The sequence below is a fragment of the Elephas maximus genome, chromosome 20 (genome assembly GCF_024166365.1).
Source record: "Elephas maximus indicus isolate mEleMax1 chromosome 20, mEleMax1 primary haplotype, whole genome shotgun sequence".
NCBI lineage: Eukaryota > Metazoa > Chordata > Mammalia > Proboscidea > Elephantidae > Elephas > Elephas maximus.
In genome coordinates, this window is record NC_064838.1 from 17,054,424 (window position 1) to 17,072,252 (window position 17,829).

Below are 17,829 nucleotides of genomic sequence, written 5' to 3' on the forward strand. Positions count from 1 at the left end.
AAAGGAAGAAACCGAGACTCACAGAGTGGAAGTAAGTAGTCCATAACTAGTGAGAGGTGAAACTGGGATTCCACCCAAGCCTTGGTGCTTACCAAAGTCCACATTCTTTCCAGTACTCCCATGCTGTCTCTCAAAGGAAATAAAATTGTATGTTTTCATGAGAACTGCCACTCAGAGTCAGGCCAGGGCTGGGTGCTATTCTACTATTAAACTCTCACCATAGCACCAAGAAGAAGGTGGATGTTATTCTTATTGATGTCATTCTCAGGTCTTAGGATTTGTCTTCAACCTTCCTAACTTCCTTTGAATGACCTATTCATAATTCCATCATATGTAATCTGTCAGGAATAACGTTCCTGACTGGTGGATATAATGCAGAGCATTGTTTTTTCTACTCTAAGTTTTTTAAGGCGTTACTCAAGGGTTCTTAAACTTTTTTGTGCCTCAGACCCTTTTGGCAGCATGGTAATAACTACGGACTCCTCAGATAAATGTTCCTAAATACATAAAATGAAATGCAAGGGAAACGAATTTTACTGAAATAGTTTGATTCATGTACCCGAATTTAAATTATCTCAAGGAAAAAAAAAAAGAAAAGAAACGCTGGGGGTGGGGAGTGAGTTTACTGGGTTACAGAACTAGGTTGGAAGTAAAATCTGGCCTATCATCTATTTTTGTAAAGTTTATCAGAACAGAGTCACTTTTAATTCACTTATGCATTTTCTGTGGCTGCTTTTGGACTCTAATAGAGTAGTTGCCAGAGAGACCTACAAAGCCTGAAATATTTGCTATCTGGCCTTTTACAGAAAAAGTTTGCTGACTTCTGAACTAGGAAGCCTAGGAATGGAGATGATTTCAGTACCAAATGACTCAGGCCATTTCGTTAGCTTTATCTCTCTCTCCTTCCGTCTTTACTTCTCACCCCAATTTACTTCTCTTTTTGACTTTCTATTGTCCATCTGTCTTGCAACAGATAAGTTTTGTCCGTGAGATGTGAGGAGAGGCTTACATCATCTCAGCGTAGTGACCCCGGAGGAAAGAAAGTTTTGCTCACCTACTTCCATCTAGAAAATTACAGAGAAGGATTCTGATTCTCCTCGCTTGGGTTACAGGCCACTTCCTAGGCAAGTCACTGTGGTCAGGGAAAGGGAATACTGTGATTCATTCATTCATTCAATGAGTACTCATTGCTGTGGATTCGGCTGTGGACAAGACAGATTAGTCACGGGTTTTACAAGGATGGCATTGTAGTAGAAGAGGAGGCACTGTGGATAAGCACATCGGTTCATGAACAAGATCATTTCAGAAGGTGGAATGTGCCAGGCCAGCCTAGGTACTTCCCTCAGTGAACTGGGGTTGAGGCACATGATATATCAAGGGGTGGAACCCAAAGGATAGCGGGATGTACTTTAACCAAGAGAAAGACCTGCTTGGGGGGAGCTGACATGGAATACCTGGAATTGTAGAAACTTTAACTTTCTAAAGTTCAAATGAAGTAAAAATGTGTATTAACATTCTGGTTCTTGAAAATCTTTTGGCAGCATCACCATGTTGAACAATCTTCCCTTTCTCCTATCCCTATCCTCCCTTCTCTCTCCCATTTTCTTTTTCTTCTGCCATCTATTAAGGAGTTAAAAAACAAAAACACAAGATCTTCCATTTTCTTACGCACAGCAACACAGTTCTTTCTAGCTCTTCCTCCAAATTCCATTCCAGGTCTCCTTTGAATACCTAAGGATTTGGCCAAAGCTTTGAATGTACCTATTGTTAGATTCTGACCAATTGCATTCCTAAATTTAGGGCCCCTCCTCTTCCCAGAAACAAAGGGAGAGTTTGTTTCTTTCTGTTAGTCAATCATGTCATATATAATTTGTCTGAAATCTTAACAAAAGCCTGCTTTGGCCTATGACTGCTTGTATTTAATCCAAAATTCGAGGGAGGGAAAAGCTCTGGAAATGCATATGAGGTTGAAATGAACATAGATTTTTAATTTTTTATTACGGAAGTGAAATCAATTGGATAAGAAGTTTCTGAAAAAGAAAACTGTGGGTGTTTCAGTTCCATTTCTCTAATAGCAAAGGAAACAAAGATTGGGAAAATCTGATAAGTCCTATTCAAATATGTCTTGGGCGAGAATCCAAGAAACCAAGCTACAAAACAAACCACATGCTGTTATGAAGCCTGGAAGTACAGTGATCTCAAACCCAAGCAAGGCAATAATCACCATCCACATTATGTTTCAAAACACAGTTACTAAAAGAGACCTGGAGAAACGTTTTCTGGAGTGGCAGATGAAATACATTTTCACAGGTGAGTGTTCTGGCAACCAGGAATGGCAATAATCTGGGCTACAAGGCAACATGACCTTTAGCCGAGAGGAGTTGGGATAATTGTGTCAAATGTCTCCATCATCTTTGTCTGAGAGCTCCCTCCCAGAAGAGCAGGAAAACCTCCTGAAGTAGGGAGACGCACTTACAACGGAAATCATTAAAGTGGACATTATTTTCTAGAAACAGTATCTGTCGGCCTCTGGGTAAGCAACAATCTTCTCTGCATACTGTGGTAGGCTGAATAATGCCCTTCCTTCCCCCACCAAAGATATACACATCTTAACCTCAGAAACCTGTGAATGTCACCTTATATGGCAAAAGGGACTTTGCAGATGTGATTTAAGGGTCTTCAGATGGGAAGATTATCTTGGATTATTGAGGTAGGTGCAATGTAATTACTAGGGTCCTTGTAAGTGAAAGAGGGAGGCAAGAGAGAGTCAGAGAGAGATTGGAAGATGCTTTGCTGCTCGCTTTGAAAATGGAGAAAGGGGCCACAAGCCAAGGAATGCAGGCAGCCTCTAGAAGCTGGAGAAGGCAAGGAAACAAATTCTCCTTTACAGCCTCCAAAAGAAACACAGCTGTGCTGACACTTTGATTTTAGCCTAGTGAGACTGAATTTGGACTTCTGACATCTAGAACTGTAAAATGATAAATCTATGTTGTGTTAAGTAACTAAGTTTGTGGAATTTGTTATAGCAGCAAGAGGAAACTAATATACCTACTTACCCTTTCTCACTCTACCCTCAGGAAGAGCCTTGATACACCTAAATCAAACCACAGGACATGGACTGGTCACGGTTTATATGGTGCAACTTTGAGCGTGGTATTGAGAAAAGTGGGGTTTTGGTGTGGCAAGGTTTTCTGCTTCTTTTGTTTTTCAGTGGAAAGCTATTGTTTCTTTGGTTTCTTGGAAGCTCTAGTTTCTTGCATGGATGAGGTGGTATGAGGGTCCTGCAGCCTCTTCTATACTGGAAGGAAGCACTGTTGTTCCCTTTTATTTACCTTTAAAAAACCCAACAAAGAAAACAGTAGTGTGGTCAAGCTCATAGTCTCGGGAATAAGACTATCTGGCTTTGAAACGTACTAGCTGTATGATTTTAGGCAAATCAATTAACCTTGCTTCCCCACTTTTGAGAAAAGGAAAATAGTACCTACCTCATGAGTAAGGTATGTGAAATACTTGAACATGCCTAGAACATAATATGTAAATATTTATTATTATAATAATTATTTTAATTAGTTCCAAAGTTGTCTGAGTTTTGATGCTGGCTCTCATATTATTAGGTTTGTAATATCACACAGTTTTTTTTAAACTGAGTGAAGCTCACTTATTTTTATTTAAAATACAGAAATAATAATAGTAACCACTTCATAGGTTGTTATGAGAATTAAGATCAAATATAAAGCATGTAGCACATAGTAAGTGCTTAGTAAATTTTAGTTGTGTTGCTACTGTGGACTATGGTCAATAGGGTGCCAGGCAAAGAGGCCAGGAGTTGAATGCTTAAGCCTCCTTTTTTTATTTAACTTCATCTTTTCTTGCCTTCAGGATGGTGAGATTGAAAGGTCTGAGAAAGGCACTATTAATTCTTATTCCATGACCATACAGTTCAAAAGTGACATCTTCATCTATGAGCCAGGAGTCTGAGAAGATGCTGTATAAACATGGCATATCTTCCTGGAAAGACAACTTTACTCAAAGGTAAATAATTTATTTTTTCTTTTAAAACAAACATAGAAACATGCCACTGTAGACAGAAGCATCATGCTGACCCTCTGCAGCAAAGACCCAAAAAACTAAGTAAAACAGATACAGACATCAGTCCTGGAACCCTAAGCATCAAATGAAGGAATAAAGGACTAGATCAAACACTGAATGGAAGAAGAAACTGAAGGAAAACAGAGAACGAGGAAAGAGATGGAGTGGATCTTCCCTGCCAACCATCACAGCACAGTGTCACCATCCTGGAGCACAGCCAGCAAAGACTCTGAACAGAGAGTATGGGAAGGTAACTTCACAGAGCTCCCAGCAGGAGACGGAGCATCCCGTAAGCAAAGAAACATGGTTACCCACCCCTCACCCTTCTGCTCTGTATGCTACCTCTACCTCTTCCTGACGGGCCACACTGTGCCCCTTGGATAGAGAGCAACTGGCCCACCACCACCCCAGGTCTGCCCTGCCCCTACTTGCCAGCCCCCACTTCACTTTTTTTTCCCCTTTCTTCCTTTTCTTTCTCCCTCCTGCCTAGCCTCGTATGCCACCTCCTCCCCTTCTTGTCTGGCCATGTCAGATTGCTACAGCTAGAGAGCCACTGGCCCACCACTGCCCCAGGAACTCCGACCTGCAGCTCCCACCATGGCACTTAAAAAATTTTTTTTGTTCATTTTTTTATTATTTTTTCTTTCCCCCCCCCCTTTCTTCCTCTCACCTAACTCTGATGCCACCTCCACCCTTTCTTACCTGGCCATACCATACTGCATCAGCTAGAGAGCCACCGGTTCACCACTGCCCTGGGTCCGCCCTGCCCCCACCAACCAGCTCTGCAGCAGAGACTTTTTTTTTTTTTTTTTGCTTTATTTTCTTTCTATTCTTTCTCCGTCTCATTTAGCCAGCTTCCCATTCCTGCCAGGCCCCACTGTGCCACCACAGCTAGAGCATCCCTTGCATTCAGCCCCACTGCTGCGGTACTGGGCCTGTGCCACCCCTACCCTCTTGTCACTCAACCAGTTGCTTAATGGTGGGAAGTAAGCCCATACCATTCCCTATCTGACACCCCTGCCTATATAGTGAGGGGCTGTGAGTACTCCCACACTGCTAGACCAACATCAGGAGGCAGACAAAGCCCACCCAATCTGCCCTCAGGCACCTCACCAAACCAGTGTACAGCAAAGTAGGCTTGCCCTGCCTACTGCCTACTGCCCTGCCCACCCAGACAATCTCAGATAAAATAGACATTAAGGCAAAATCAACAATAAAAGACAAGGAAGGACATTAAATTACAGTTAAAAGGACATCCACTAAGAAGATATAACCTTAATAAACATCTACACACCCAACAACAAAACTCCAAAATACATAAACTCTAATGGCAATGAAAAGAGAAAAAGACAGTTTTACACTAGTACTGGGAGACTTCAGCGCACCAGTTGTGGTAAAGGACAGAATATCTAGAAAGAAACTCAACAAAAATACAGAAGATTGAAAGGCCAAAAAAAACCATTTTGACCTCACAGACATATGTAGAACACTCCACCGAACAGCAGCAAAGTATACATTCTTTTCCAATGCACATGTAACATTCTCCAGAATAGAACACATTTTAGGCCGCAAAGCAACTCTCAACAAAATCTAAAACATTGAAATAATACAAAATATTCTCTCTGATCAAAATGCCATGAAAGTAGAACTCAATAACAGAAAGATCAAGGAAAGAAAAACCCAAATACATGGAAAGTGAATAACATTGTGCTAAACAAAACAACTGGGTAATAGAAGAAATCAAAGAGGGAATAAAAAAATTTCTATAATCAAATGAGAATGAAAACACATCATATCAAAACTTTTGAAAGTGCTCAGAGGTCAATTTATAGCAATAAACACAGACATCAGAAAAAGAGAATGGGTGAAATTCAAAACATTATCCATGCAACTTGAACAAATAGAAAGAGAACAACAAAAGAAGCCCACAGTCAACAGAAGAAGGAAATAATAAAGATTAGAGCAGAAATAAATGAAACAGAGAACAGAAAAACAATAGAAAGAATCAACGAGACCAAAATTTGGTTCTTCGAAAAGATCAACAAAATTGATAAACTATTGGCCAAACTAACGAAAGCAAAACAGGAGAGGAAGCAAAAAAAAAAAAAAAGCACAAAAAAGAAATGAGGTGGGGGACATTACAACAGACCCAACTGAAATAAAAAGGAACATAACAGAATAAAAAATTGTACTTCAACAAATTTGAGAACCTACAGGAAATGGACAAATTTCTAGAAACACACTACCTACCCAAACCAACACAAACTCATATAGAAAATCTGAACAAACCCATAACAAGAGAAAAGATGGACGAAGTAAAAAAAAAAAGCTCTCAACAAAAAAAAAAAGCCCTGGCCCAGATGGCTTCACTAGAGAATTCTACTGAACATTCAGAAAACAGCTTGCACCAGTAGTACTCAAAATATTTTAGAGCACAGAAAAGGAAGAAATACTCCCAAGTTCATTCTAAGAAGCCAACATAACCCTGATATCAGAGCCAGGCAAAGACACCACAAAAAAATCACAGACCAATATATCTCATGAATATTGATGTGAAAATTCTCAACAAAATTCTAGCAAATAGAATTCAGCATAATATCAAAAAATAATACACTTCAACCAAGCAGGATTGTTGAAAATTAGAAAATGAATTAACGTAATCCACCATATAGTTAGAACAAAGAAAAGAATCACATGATCATCTCAATGAACACAGAGAAGGCATTTGATAAGGTCCAACACCCATTCCTGATAAAAACTCTCAATAAAATAGGACTAGGAGGGATACTCCTCCTCAAGATAATAAACAGCATCTATAAAAAACCAACAATTGACATCATTCTCAATGGAGAGAGGCTGAAAGTATTCTCCCTGAGAACAAAAACAAGACAAGGATGCCTTTTATCACCAATCCTATTTAACATTGCTCTGGAACTTTTTTTTTTTTTTTTTTTTTCTGGGAGTCCTAGCTAGAGCAGTAAGACAGGAACAGGAATCAAAGGGCATCCAAATTGAAAAGAAGTATAACTATCCCTATTCACAGATGATATGATCATATACATAAATTCCACAAGAAAACTACTGGAACTAATAACAGATTTCAGCAGAGTAGCAGGATAAAAGATCAACATAAAAAAATCAGCTGGATTCCTATACAACAACAATGAGAACTTTGAAAAGGAAACCAGGAAAACAGTACCAAACAGCTCCTAAAAGGATAAAATACTTAGGACTAATTCTAACCTGGGAAGTAAAAGACCTATACAACAAAACTACAAAACACTATTGCAAGAAAACAAAAAAGACCTCCATAAATGGAAAAACATACCATACTCATTGATAGGTAGACTCACCATTGTGAAAATGTCAATCCTACCCAAAATGATCTACAGATACAATGCAGTCCTGATCCAAACACCAACAGCACCCTTTAATGAGATGGAAAAACTAATTGCCAACTTTTTATGGAAAAGAAAGAGGCTCTGCATAAGCAAAGCATTATTGGAGAAGAACAAAGTAGGAGGCCTCCAGTACCTGATCTCAGAATCTGCTGTAGATACTGGTACAACAAGAGACACAGTGGAACAGAACAGTGAACCGAATTGAGAACCCAGGCATAAATCCATCCGTGTATGGTCAGCTGGTCTTTGACAAAGGGCCACAGTTTATTAAATGGGGAAAAGACAGTCTTTTTCACAAACAGTGCTGGCAAAACTAGATGTCTATCTGTAAAAAATGACACATACCTCACACTGTACTCAAAAACCAACAAAATGGATCAAAGAGCTAAACACAAAACCTAAAATGATAAAGAGCGTGGGAGAAAAAAATAGGAACACCGCTAGGGGCCCTAATACATAGCATAAATAGAATACAAACCATAACTAACAATGCACAAATACCAGAAGACAAACTAAAAATTAAACACTTATGCTTATCAAAAGACTTCACCAAATAAAAAGAGAAACTACAGACTAGGAAAAAATTTTTTGTGATGACATAGCTGACAAGGGTCTAATATCTAAAATCTACAGAATACTTCAACACCTTGGTAACAAAAAGACAAATAATCCAGTTTTAAAATGGGCAAAGGATATGAACAGACACTTGACCAAAGGCGACATTCAGGCAACTAACAGACATGAGGAAATGCTCGTGAACACAAGCCATTAGAGAAATGCAAATCAAAACTACAATGAGATACTATCTCATCCTGACATTACTGGCATGAATCAAAAACACAGAAAATAACAAACATTGAAGAGGTTGCAGGGAGGTTGGAACTTTTATGCACTGCTGGTGGGAATGTAAAACGGTACAAGCACTGTGGAAAATGATATGGTACCTCCTTAAAAAGGTAGAAATGCCATATGATCTAGCAATCCCATTCCTAGGAATATATCCTAGTGAAATAAGAGCCATCACTTGAATAGACATGGAAGCAACCTAAGTGCCCATCAACAGATGAATGGATAAACAAATTAGGGTCCATATACACAGTGGAATACTATGCAAGGATAAAGAACAATGATGAATCCAAGAAACATCTCACAACACAGATGAATCTGGCGGGCATTATGCTGAGTGAGATAAGTCAGTCATGAAGGGACAAATATTATATGACACCACTATTATAAAACTCAAGAAAAGGTTTACACACAGGGGGAAAAAAAAACAAACTTGGATGGTTATGAGGAAGGGGAGGGGAAATCACTATCTAGATAGTAGAGAAGTGTTAACTTCGGCGAAGGGAAAGGCAACATGCAATATAGGGAAAGTCAGCACAACCTTGACCACGGCAAAGTCACAGGAGCTTCACAGATACATCCAAACCCCTTGTTACTGAGGCTGAGGGCTGGGAACCATGGTCTCAGGGGACATCTAGGTCAATTGGCATAACTTAATTCATAAAGAAAATGTTCTACATCCTGCTTTGGTGAGTAGCGTCTGGGGTCTTAAAAGTGTGTGAGCAGCCTCCTAAAATGCATCTTATTGGTCCCATCTCATTCTGAGCAAAGAGTGAAGAAAACCAAAGACACAAGGAAAATATAATCTAAAGGACTAATGGACTGTGTGAACCACGGCCTCCACCAGCTTGAGCTCAGAAGAACTAGATGGTGCCCAGCTACCACCACCAACCAGTCTGACAGGGATCGCAATATCCTTCTCCAGCAATCAGTCCCTCCTGGTGGCTCATCGAAAGTAAGCAGTCAAAGTCTTGGACAATATTCTGTGACCCATAAGGTTTTCCTTGGCTAATTTCTGGAAATAGATTGCCAGGCCTTTCTTCCTGGTCTGTCTTAGTCTGGAAGCTCCACTGTAACCTGTTCACTATGCGTAACCCTGCTGATATTTAAAATACTAATGGCAAAGCTCCCAGCATCATAACAATATGCAAACCACCACCATACAACAAACTGACCCTTAATGCCTACTTTTTCTGGAGGGGCTAGAGTCTCCCTCTCATTGTGCTCCTTTGACACAGAATTTTATCCAGTGAGAGAAGTAATCTCTTTGGCCCGTGTAACCTGCTTCTCAGTGGAGTCAGAGTGTCTGGGCACACCTTGACATGCCCCAGAGGTGTGGATGTGTATAAAAGGAAAATGAACAAACGACACATTCTGATAACTGAAGGAGGAAGGGATTGCAGGAAAAATCACCTTTTGTCCAGTTTGAGGAGAGTCCAGGGAAATTGCGTGCAGGTAGGGACAGTGCTCCCTGATTCCTCAGTAAGTGAATGCATTCTGCTCTTAAATGGGGATCCCTGGGGCGTTGCAAACAGTTAATGAGCTCAGCTGCTCACCAAAAGGTTGGAGGTTCGAGTCCACCCAGAGGTGCTTCAGAAGAAATGCCTGGCGATCTACTTCTGAAAAACCAGCCATTGAAAATCCTATGGTTCTACCTGGAAACCACAGGGCTGCCCTGACTCGGGTTCCACTCGGCGTCACCTGATTATTCTTAGATATTTGCCTGCAGGCTCTGCAAAACCATAATCTTTCTGCGAGTCTTTGGATTCCAGCCTAAATCTAACACAATAGTCTTGCTGGTGGAGGGGGTGGGGGTTGGGGAGCTCTGGGGGAGGGGTGGGGAGAACACCTGCCTGCTACTACTTTCTCCATTAAAAACAAAAAATCCACTGGCATTGAGTCGATTCTGACTCATGGTGACACCACAGGACAGACTAGAACTGCTCCATAGTGTGTCCAAAGCTGTAACCTTTACAGAAGCAGACTGCCACGTCTTTTTCCGTGAAGAGTCTGGTGGGTTCGAACTGCCGACCTTTCGGTTAGCAGCTGAGCATTTGACCACTGCACCACTAGGGCTCCTCCGCTTTCTCCAGAGTGTGAAATTGTGCTACTGATGGAGAGATGTGTCTGGGGACAGAACCAATCTCCCTGCCTCTCCCCCCAACCATCAACATCTCTTCTGGCTTTAGTCCCCAAGGACTACCCTGGAGTTTGAGGGAAAAAAAAAAAAGCTTTTGCATAGAAGTTGAGTGTCACTTGGCATGAGTTGTCCATCTCCCCATCTCAAAGGCCTGTGGTTTTAGTTGAAGATTCAGAACTCTGTATCCTAAGGAAGCATCCTCCCAGCATTATTAAGAATGTCTACAGCCTCTCCACGGTCCTCTTTTAAATAGATAGCATTGGCCTGGGTGGCCAAATCTAAGCAAACAAACAAACAAACAAACCTGTTGTCCCCGAGTCAATTTTGCCTTATAGTGACCCTGTAGGACAGAGTAGAACTACCCCATAGGGTTTCCAAGGAGCGACTGGTGGATTCAAACAGCTGTAGCTCTTCTCCACTGGGCCACCAGGGCTCCAAAATCTAAATAAGGTAAGACAAAAAGACTAGATCAATGTGCCAAATGAAGCACTTTCCCAGGTGTTAAGGAGACCGCTAATCTCATGAAATGCTCTGAGAATAGTGTTGGGTGATCAGGGAAGTGTCCTCTGGGAATTTATGTTCTGTATTAGCACATTAAGGAAACCCTGGTGGCGTAGTGGTTAAGTGCTATGGCTGCTAACCAAAGGGTCGGCTGTTGGAATTCACCAGGCACTCCTTGGAAACCCTATGGGGCAGTTCTACTCTGTCCTGCAGGGTCACTTTGAGTCGGAATCAACTAGACGGCACTGGGTTTTTTTTTTGGTTATTAGCACATTAAAGGCTTTGAAGAGTCTTGCAGTAAGGGACCCTGTTTGGCTTTGTTTGATGGAGTCATTTTCACACTTATTGACTGTGTAACAACTATTAAAATTTGCTGGGACCTGTAGTCTCTGGAACACTCTCTGGGAAGAAATGTTGTCTCAAGTCCAGGAGCTGAAAGAGCAGGGAATTCTTGCCCGGCTCCTCTGGGTTTAGGCAGAGAGTATGCAGAACGCTGGTGGCAGAATTCAGAAAAGCCCAGGGAGCACCAGAGCCAGCCAGCCACGGCGCCTCCGCAGTGTGGGAGGCACTGGGCTGAGCACTGGGGCTCTGTGTATGACTGGGCAAATCCCAGGGTGAACCCTGGAGAAATGAACCCTGAGCCTAATAAATTTGGGCCTAAAAATCATCTTTATTCCTTTTGAACCTTTCTTTGTTTCTTCTTGTCCCTTGACTTTTTTTCCCAATCAAGAGCTAAATGATTAAAATCTAATAGGAACAAGGGTTTTCAGGCACCAAAGATTTAAGATTACAATTTTAACATCTCATGCGAAATGGCCAAAGAAGTTGAAATTATTCAAACGTCCTGAGTGATGGTAACCCACCCACCAACCTGGAGAATCAGAGCACCGGGAAGTGAGGCAGGCCAGCTTATCAAAAAGGTGTTTATCTCCGATCGTCTTTTTCAACATGCTCATCTTTCACTGTCTCCAGTCTGGCATCTCTCTCTCTCTCCTAACCTCCTCATTGAGCTGACTTGGCTCTCATTCCCTTCCTATTAGCTTAAAAACCAGTTACCTTTGCGTGGCCCTAAGTCATGGCGACCCACGTGTATCAGAGTAGAACTGTGCCCCACAGGGTTTTCAGTGGTTAATTTTTCACAAGTAGATTGCCAGGCTTTTCTTCTGATGTACCTCCGGGTGGACTCAAACTCCAAATTTTCAGTTACCAGCCAAGTACTTTAACCATTTACACCACCGAGGGACTCTCCCCATTAGCTAAAGGGAAGAATAATGATAATAATGGCAGCAGCTGCTGTTGACTGTGCACTCTTTCCCACATGCCAGGCAAAGTGCTAAGTAAGCCCTTTGCAGACATTGTTTCATATAATCTTCCCAACAACCATACGAAGCATGTATTGTTACCTTCATTTTTCCAAAGAAGAGACTGAGACTCGGGACACTAAAGAAAGTTCCTCAGGGTCTTGTTGCTGTTTTTTTTTTTTTTTTTTTTTTGCTGTTGTTAGGTGCTGTTGAGTTGGTTCCGACTCACAACAGCCCTATGTACAATAGAATGAAACACTGCCCAGTCCTGCACTATCCTCACAATCGTTGTTATGCTTGAGCCCATTGTTGCAGCCATTGTGTCAATCCATCTTGTCAAGGGTCTTCTTTTTCTCTGTCCCCCTACCTTACCAAGCATGATGTCTTTCTTCAGGGACTGGCCCCTCCTGATAACATGTCTAAAGTATGTGAGACCAAGTCTTGCCATCCTTGCTTCTAAGGAGCTTTCTGGTTGTACTTCTTCCAAGACAGATTTGTTCATTCTTCTGGCCATCCATGATATGTTCAATATTCTTCTCCAGCGTCGTAATTCAAAGGCATCAAGTCATCTGATTTCTTGACTGCTGCTTCTATGGGCATTGATTGTGGGCCCAAGTAAAATGAAATCCTTGACAACTTCAGTCTTTTTTTCTGCTTATCATGATGTTGCTTATTGGTCTAGTTGTAAGGATTTTAGTTTTCTTTATGTTGAGGTGCAATCCATACTGAAGGCTGTGGTCTTTGATCTTCAAGTCCTCTCCACTTTCAGCAAGGAAGGTTGTGTCATCTGCATAACACAGATTGTTAATGAGTCTTCTTCCAATCCTGATGCCCCATTCTTCTTCATATAGTCCAGCTTCTCAGATTATTTGCTCAGCATATAGATTGAATAAGTATGGTGAAATGATACAACCCTGATGCACACCTTTCCTGACTTTAAACCACACAGTATCCCCTTGTTCTGTTTGAATGACTGCCTCTTGGTCTGTGTACAGGTTCCTCATGAGCACAATTAAGTGTTCTGGAATTCCCATTCTTCACAATGTTGTCCGTAATATGTTATGATCTACCCAGTCAAATACCTTTGTATAATCAGAAAAATCAAAACAAAACAAAAACACAGGTAAGCACCTTTCTTCTTTGCTCTCAGGCAAGATCCATGTGACATCAGCGATGATATCCCTTCTGAATATCCCATCCTCTTCTGAATCCAGCTTGAACTTCTGACAGTTCCCTGTTGATGTACTGTTGCAACCGCTTTTGAATGATCTTCAACAAAATTTTACTTGTATGTGATATTAATGATATTGTTCGATAGTTTCTGCATTTGGTGGATCACCTTTTTTTGGAATGGGCACATATATGGACCTCTTTCAGTTGGTTGGCAGGGAAGCTGTCTTCCAAATTTCTTGACGTAGACAGGTGAGCACCTCCAGCACTCATCTGTTTGTTGAAGCATCTCAATTGGTATTCTGTCAATTCCTGGGGCCTTCTTTTTCACCATTCCCTTCAGTGCAGCTTGTACTTCTTCCTTCAGTATCATCGGTTTTTGATCATATACTACCTCCTAAAATGGTTGAACGTCAACCAGTTCTTCTTGGTACAACGACTCTTTATTTCTTCCATTTTCTTTTGATGCTTTCTGCACCATTCAATATTTTCCCCTAGAAATCTTAAATATTGCAACTCTAGGCTTGACTTTTTTCTTCAGTTCTTTCAGCTTGAGAAATGTCAAGCTGTTCTTCCCTTTTGGTTTTCTAACTCTAGTTTTTTTCACATTTCATTATAATACTTTACTTGGTCTTCCTGAGCTGCCCTTTGAAATCTTCCGTTCAGCTCTTTTACTTCATCATTTCTTCTATTTGTTTTAGCCACTCTATGTTCAAGAGCAAGTTTCAGAGTCTCTTTTGACATCCATTTTGGTCTTTTCCTTCTTTCCTGTTTTTTTAAGGACCTTTTGCTTTCTTCATGTATGATGTCTTTGATGTCCTCTCACAACTCATTTGGTCTTCGGTCATTAGCATTCAATGTGGCAAATCTATTCCTGAGATGGTCTCTAAATTCAAGTGGGATATACTCCAGGTAGTATTTTGGCACTCTTAGACTTGCTGTAATCTTTTTCAGCTTCAACTGGAACTTGCATATGAGCAGTTGATGGTCTGTTCTGCAGTCAGCCCCTGGCTTTGTTCTGATTGATGATATTGAGCTTCTGAATCATCCCTTTCCACAGATGTAATTGATTTGATTTCTGTGTATTCCATCTGGCGAGATCCATGTGTATAGTTGCCGTTTATGTTGTTGAAAAAGATGTTTACAATGAATAAGTCATTGGTCTTGCAAAATTCTATCTTGCCATCTCGAGTGCCATTTCTACCACCAAGGCCATATTTTCCAACTACTGATCCTTCTTTATTTCTCAGTGCCATAGAGTGACAAAATGGCAGAACCAAGTTTCAAAAATGTTGGTAATAGTGAAGGGAATGTTTTACCCTCCTAGTTATCATATTTATATTTTAGTACAAGAATTCTAGAGAGTATGATGCCTTATTTTCAAGGACCACAACCTGTCAGTTTATCATATTTTAGTGGCTTGCAAGTTGCCGTGATGCGAAAGCTATGCTGCTGGTATTTCAAATACCAGCAGTGTCACCCCTGGTAAACAGGTTTCAGCAGAGATTCCAGACTTAGACTGGGAAGAAAGGCCTGGCAACCTACTTCCAGAAATCAGTCAGTGAAAACTCTATAGGTCATCACAGAATATTGTCCGATATAGTGCTGGGAGATGGGCCTCCTAGGTTGAAAGGCACTCGAAATACGCAGTGTTCACAACAATGGACTCAAGCATATCAATGATCATGAAGATGGTGCAGGACCAGCCAACATTTCTTTCTATTGTACATAGGATTGCCATGAGTCAGGGTCAACTTGAGAGCACCTAACAACTTCAAGGAGGAAGGTAAAAGTGGAATTTTATTTTCCATGGGAACAACTGTGGAGATCTTCTTCTTTTCACCACATCATCTAGGAAGGAATTCTGAGTCTGTTGCGGCGGGTGGCGGGGGCTGTGGGTGTGAGAGAGAGAGTGGAACTGGAAGGGAAGATATAAGAAAGCTTTACTCATTTAGAGGCTACCAAAGCACATTTTCTGTTATAATTAGTGTAATGGGTTTTTGTTTTCAGTTAAGAATGTCCACATTTTTCACACTTGATTTTGTGTTATTTCTGTTTGATATGTTTACTTTTCAAGAAAGAAGATCGCATACGGCTGATCTTTCAGTCCTGTTAACCTTTTGCTGTTTTTGTAACTGTTTACCCTATTTCAAATAAAAATTAGTCAATAAAAATAATGAAGTTCAACCCCTCTAAAATAAAACATCTGTGGCAAAATACAGAGTGAAGCGGCAAAACGCTAAGAGAGCAGTTGAGGAAAACATCGCTTGTTTAAATACTGCCAAATGTGTGTCTACTAGACCTGATGATATTTTTTACTTTTCACAACCTGTCTTGGGTCTTCTGTAATTAATTGTCAGTACAGAGCCAAATCATTTTTGGAGCAATGAACAGCTCAAAGAATTTCTCAGATTGTGGTGATATTAAAGTGGGGGGGGGGGAGCACCATTATTTTATTTGTTATTATTTTGGGATTGTTTTCAAGCCACCGGCATAATTGAACTGTCGCCTGTTCCAATTAATAAGGCTTTCAAACGCATTTCTACAAATCTGTTTTTGGAAGCAAAAATCTTGACTTAAAAAACTTGCTTGCCGCTGAGGCTTATTGCTATGCATGGATAAAGCCAGGAGCAAGTTCTTTTTGTAATAATTATTTTCAAAGAAACCTATGAAATGCTCATCAGCATTTTTAAAGACATAGTCCCTATCAAGGGGGAGGAAAGACTTTGAGATCTAAGCCCATTTAGCACCAAAAGCGAAGGTGGGCAAGGTGACAGTATTCCTACCGCCTGCTGAGAAGCAATGCTTGCTGGTAGGCAACACGTTAACAAGAAGGGCCTTTTGTTTTTACTAACCTCAGGATTTTGTTCCTCCAGCAACCTGTCGTCCTAGAGTTGGAACTAGACTATATGGCGATTTCTTCAAATTGATATTCTACAGTAACTCAGAGGATTCAAATGGCAAGACTGTGTCCCTCCCCTGGCCCCTAAATGTGCATATTTTGAGTTTTTAAGGAAGTGTTTTGTGAGGCATCCAGCATGAAAGAGAGGTGACTGGTTTTTGTTTTTGTCTGTCAGCTGGAAATATTATGGGACCAATTTCATTTCTTATTGCAAAATCTACGTAGTACTCTGACTTGCCTCGTAAATAAATTCCAAAGGCAATCCTAACTGACCAGATGAAGTAAGTCCTTTTGGACGTAAGCATCTTACCATTTCGCTTTGTCTTCCTGGATTTATTCTCAAGATATTATGAAAGAATTCACTGATTCTGACAGAGTTTGATGCACAACAAAGGCCTTACGAAACCTCTTAAGCTCAGTTTTAAGGCTTGGTGGTTCAGTGGTAGGATTCTTGCCTTCCACACTGGAGATCTGGGTTCAATTCCAGGCCAACGTACCTTATACGCGGCCACCACCCACCTATCACTGGTGGTTTGTGTGTTGCTATGATGCTGAACAGGTTTCAATACAGCTTCCAGACTAAGACAGTTTAGGAAGAAAGGCCTGGCTATCTGCTTCCAAAAAAAGTAGCCAGTGAAAAGCCTATGGGTCACAATAGTCTGAATCACGGCTGACCATGGGGATGGTGCAAGACCAGGCAGCATTTTGTCCCATTGCACATGAGGTCCCCATAAGTGGGACTGACTTGATGGCAGCTAAAGTTCCATTTTGGTTAACTGTCATCTTGAAACAAAATAGTAGTTACCACCATTTTGGAATAACTCCTGTCATTTTAAAATATTATTCTGGAGGAAGAGGAAAGATTGCATAGATAAATTTCTTGTGATGAAATAGTTGGCTTCGTATTTTCATGTGATTGCCTTGAGTTAAGAAAATGGTTAGAGGAATTGGATCCAAACTCCCTCTTATGTGGCATTCCTTTAGATGTTAGAACATCTTGTTTTAACTTCAGAATTGAGAAATCTCATAATCTTTTCCCTGAAATTGGCTCTTAAACATTATCCGTTTCAATGAAAACTACCAAATATTTTCCAATCTCCAAGGCTGGAAATCTGAGAGTAATTTTTTTCTCCGTCTTTTCCTTGACCTCTTGTAGCCAACTTTTAAAATGTCTTATTATCTTACTCTTCATACCTAGCATTCAAAATTTACACCTGGTAGGCAGTACATAAAAAATTTGAGTCTTGACTCCGCTATACCCTTTCCATAGGCTACTTCCAGGCTCCTTAACCATCAGTGGCTCCCATTTGTCACAATTCAGTCTCTTTTGCTTGTCTTTTAAAGAAAGGTCTGTTCATCTTTTCCACTTCTCACCATCCCATTTCTGTCTGTCCATTTGCTCATGTTGATCCTTCGTTCTAGAATGCCCACACCTCTTCGTTCTGCCTGTCTCAATCGACCTTTCCATCCAGACTTACT

At 40.8% G+C, this 17,829-nt stretch overlaps 1 long non-coding RNA gene across 1 annotated transcript in view; it reads left to right on the forward strand.

Annotated features, from left to right (window-relative positions):
• Positions 1 to 2,099: 2,099 nt before the first annotated feature.
• LOC126063606 (uncharacterized) overlaps positions 2,100 to 17,829 on the forward strand; it is a 41,732-nt gene continuing 26,002 nt past the window's right edge. Inside the window, exon 1 of the long non-coding RNA XR_007514396.1 lies at positions 2,100 to 2,310. This is a non-coding gene — a long non-coding RNA (uncharacterized LOC126063606). The remainder of the gene's footprint in view (positions 2,311 to 17,829) is intronic.